The following is a 4,930-nucleotide window of genomic DNA, read 5'->3' as shown; positions in this document are numbered from 1 at the left end:
GTTGGAGGATTTGATCCTCCAACTGGTGGAAATACAGACATGGTGGCTAAAGTATTCCTCCAACCACTGTGTTGGAAAAGCCCTCCAAAGAGTGGTTCTTAGTGAATATATATTTCTGCATTTTATAACTTCTCTGATTATGTAAATTTCCACAAGGGAAAACTAGACATGCATCAAACTTAAGAGAGGACATATAGTTTTGATAATATTGGTAGTAAATATGCAATTTATCTCCTTAGGGTTGTAAGTATTAATGTAGTCTATTTAAAGTTAGCATTGTACAGAATGGATGTTGGACTGAAGTTCAGTTTTCTTTCTAATCAGGAGTTTGAGTTGGAATTCCCTTTAATTAAATGTAATGAGTTTAACCTCATTCTACTTCCTGACCTGGTATTTCAGCTGTGAGTATGACTTGGTAGGGTCTTTTTCAGTTCAGCTGAAGCTTGTCTGCTTTTCAGATCTTGATTATAATGAAGTCTCCAGGAAGGAAGTTATGAATTGTGAACTCTAAAAGAGTAGTCTGAGAAAGGAGTCTCTTTAATCTAAGTTATGATAAAGTAGAGAATATGTCATATATATATATGCATATATATGTGTGTGTATGTGTGTATGTATGTATGTGTATATGTATATATATATATATATATATATATATATATATATATCCAGTATATATAGAAATTGTATTTGAGTTATGTGGTTTAAAACACATAGCAGGCAAGTTTTGAGTCTTGAAGTAGGAGTATTGGGTTTTAACTTTAATGTCTAGAATTTTAAAATTATCTCTTCCATTTAATTGGGGTCAGTATTAGTACTGAAAATCAGCCTTTTATTCCATCTATCCAAGACGTTATGGCTCACTGTCTAAAAGTAATTCACTTTGTTCTATTTGAAATTATATTTCTGTAGAGCACAAATACACAACAGTTATAAACTTTACAAGAAAAATACAAACAAATTAACAAAAGAAAAAAACATTCAATGTGTATAATAGCTATAAATAAAGAAACATATAATAACACCAATATGTCTTTTGTATCTATGTTGGTTCAACAAAGATTCATAATTCATTAACTCAGTCACATATGAGATCTTTTACAAGTTTTCCTTTATTTAAAAAAATATAACATTTAAATAGCTTTTACTATTTATCCAGTTCTTTACTTAAATTTTGTATTATATTCTTTGTATATTTTGACATCACAGTAATAAATCTATCTTGAACATAACTTTATAACATAAACCTATCTTTTGAAAATAACTTTAAATGATCTTAAGTCTAATCTACTTTGGGCCCATTCTAATATGGAGTAGGGAAAAAGGCATAGTCTTATCTCAGGTGAGTCAGGGCTCTTGACAACCTTAAATAAAATATTGTATTTCTGAAGATGATCTTTCTCTCTTTTTAAAATAAAATACAACAGTTTATCAAAACATAAATTGAACAAAAGCTAAGACTGGGTTTTTATAAGAATTTTGATTTGGATACTTTAATAGGCTCAAATTAAATACCATCAATACACAGGGTGTTTATTCACAGGCTTGAATGAGAATCGAGGAAATTCAGACAGTAAGTTTAATAGCCATGTATGATAAGTCTAATAAAATAGAGAGAATGGAAACATTTTAATTAAATGAATTTTATAAAATTATACAAATTTTCCAAGTAATTGTATACCAGTTCTCATTATAAATACTTAAAGCAATTAAAAAGAAGTCATGCAATTACACTTTTAAGATTACTATGTTTAATGTTTATCAAGTTAATTTTTTTTTGTTTCAAAATGTGAATTTATTATAACACAATTGACATATTGGGCAACAATTTGAATTTTTCATTTTTTATGCAAAATTTTTGTGCAAAACAGCAGGTGAATGCAGAAAGCTTCACCCAGCTAAAATGAGCCATGTAGTACGTAATATACAAAAAGTACACAGCCACGCATCTCAAACATCTACCAACTGCTTCAGTTAATCATGTATGTTATGAACAAGACCCACCTTTATCCACCCAATCTAATATAACCTTCTTTCCACCATTTCACATAAATCCATAAGCTGTGACTTTTCTGATACCCAGTTCTACCAGCAAATTTCAGGTCTCTTTCAAAATAAATAAAATACCTAATTTATTGTAATATCTGTGCATTTTCTAAACCATATAATCCATGTAAAACAGTGCTGCAATTTTTCTTAGATTTATGTGTGTCACTAATACAGTTTTTGAGTGTTGTGATATCTTTCTGTAATTTTTTCACTGTGGTTTTTCTTCTGAAATATTTTAAATAGCATGATGCTTTTTTTTTTTAAAAAAAAGTTTTTTAGTTGATGATAGGCCTTTATTTTATTTATTTATATGTGATGCTGAGCATTAAACCCAGTGCCTCACACAAGGACACTACAGTTGAGCCACAGCCTCAATGCCATGATGCTTTTTAAAATTATCATAAATTTTTATTTTTAAGTATATATTCAAACAAATGAACAATAAATCTGCATGTCTCAATTTAAATATTTCAGTGATGTGATTCAGAAATTCTGTTAATCTGAAGAATGCAGAAGACAGCTTATATCCACCCTGCCATTAGCACATTATCTGTATTTGTCAGATTCTACTTCATCAAGGAGAAAACAATTTGCTCTCTTCAGAAACTACTCTTGATTCTTTTATTTTCTAATTTTATGTTTCTCTTACCCACACAAACTTAGAAATGTTTAGTCAGAACAGTCCAGTAGTTACTTATTTTCATGGTTCAGCCTAGTTTCTTTTGGGTTTATCTTGGTGGCATCAGGGTCATAAGCAATGAGGATTTTATGTAATAACTAACTGTACTGTCAAGTATTTTTTCCCATGGAAGTCCCATATTTTAATTTAGACTTTTTTGATTTTTTTCTCCACCCATAAATTTTTATTCTAACTTGATATCACCTTTTATTTTATAATTGGAACTTTTAATGAAGTTTTACCTTCATCTCTTTAGCTCAAGTATCCAAAATTTAAAATGGAACTGACAGTCATATCAAATTTAAGGAACCATGTTCTTTGAAGCCATTCTATTCTTTCCTTTTTAACAATATTTTAAAATTTTGTTTTAATTAGTTATACATGGCAGTAGAATGCATTTATGCACTTTGATATATCTTACATAGATGGGATATAATTTCTCATTTTTCTGAGTGTACATGTTGCAGAATAATATTGGTCATGGAATTATACACACACACACACACACACACACACACACATAAGTAATAATGTCTGTTTCATTCTACTATATTTCCTATCCCTACATCCTCTCCCTCACTTCCCAATACCTGGGAATGAATCTAATGTAAGAAGTGAAAGGCCTCTACAATGCAAACTATAGAACGCTAAAGAGAGAAATTGAAGAAAATCTAAGAAGATTGAAAGATCTCCCATGCTCCTGGCTAGGCAGAATTAATATTGACAAAATGGCTATATTACCAAAAGTGTTATACAGATTTAATGCAATTCCTATTAAAATCCCAATGACATTCTTCTTAGAAATAGAAAAAGCAATCATGAAATTTATTTGGAAAAATAAGAGACCCAGAATAGCTAAAGCAATCCTTAGCAAGAAAATTGAAGCAGGAAACATCACAGTATCAGACCTTAAACTATACTACAGAGCTATAGTAACAAAAATGCCATGGTATCGGCACCAAAATTGACTTGTAGACCAATGTCAAAGAAGACACAGAGATAAACCCACATAAATACAGTTATATTAGACAAGGGTGCCAAAAACATTCACTGGAGAAAAGATAGCCTATTCAACAAATGGTGCTGGCAAAACTGGAAATCCATATGTAGCAAAAAGAAATTAAACCTCCCTCTCTCACCCTGCACCAAAACAAATTCAAAGTGGATTAAAGACTTAGACACTAGAACAGAGACTCTGTGCCTAAGAATAAAAATTATGCTCAAATCTTCACCACATCAGCCTAGGATCTGATTTCCTTAACAAGACTCCTAAAGCTCAAGAAGTAGAATCAAGAATCAAAAAATGGGGTGCATTTAAATTAAAAAGGTTATTATCAGCAAAGGAAACAATAAAGTGAGAGAGCCTATAGATTGTGAGAAAATCTTTACCACATGCACCTCATATAAAGCATTAATCTCTAGGATATATAAAGAACTCAAAAACCTTAACACCAAAAAAAAAAATAGTAATAACCCAATCAATACATGAGCTAAGGAACTGATCATGCAATTCACAGAAGAAGAAATACAACTGATCAACAAATGTATGAAAAAGTGTTCAAAATCACACATTTTGAGAAATGCAAATCAAAACTACTCTAAGATTTCATCTCACTCCTGTCAGAATGGCAGTCAGCAAGAATACAGGCAACAGTAAATATTGGCAAGGAAGTGGTGAAAAAGGTACACTCATACATTGCTGGTGGGACTGCAAATTGGTGCAACCATCATGAAAAGCAGTATGGAGAGTCCTCAGAAAATTGGGAATGGAACCACCATTTGAACCAGCTGTCCCACACCTTGGTTTATACCCAAAGGAGATAAAATGAGCATACTACAGAATTGCAACCACATCAATGTTTATAGAAGCTCAATTCACAGTAGACTATGGTGCCAACCAAGGAGTCCCTCAATAGATGAAATGATAAAGAAAGTGTGGTATATATACTGAATGGATTATTACTCAGCTTTAAATAAGAGTGAAATTATGGCATTTGCCATAATTTGGAGCTAGAGAATTTCATGATAAGCAAAATAATCCAATCCTACAAAACCAAAGGCCAGATGGTTTCTCAAATATGTGGATGCTAATTCACAAGAAGGCGGGGGGCACTAGGGAAGAATAATATTACCTCAAGTTAAATTTCTACAGCTAGTGGAATAACAGATGAGTAATTGGGACTCAAACCACATGGAAGTGTATGT

The sequence above is a fragment of the Ictidomys tridecemlineatus genome, chromosome X, assembly GCF_052094955.1.
Source record: "Ictidomys tridecemlineatus isolate mIctTri1 chromosome X, mIctTri1.hap1, whole genome shotgun sequence".
NCBI lineage: Eukaryota > Metazoa > Chordata > Mammalia > Rodentia > Sciuridae > Ictidomys > Ictidomys tridecemlineatus.
Note: the sequence above shows the minus strand (reverse complement) of the source record.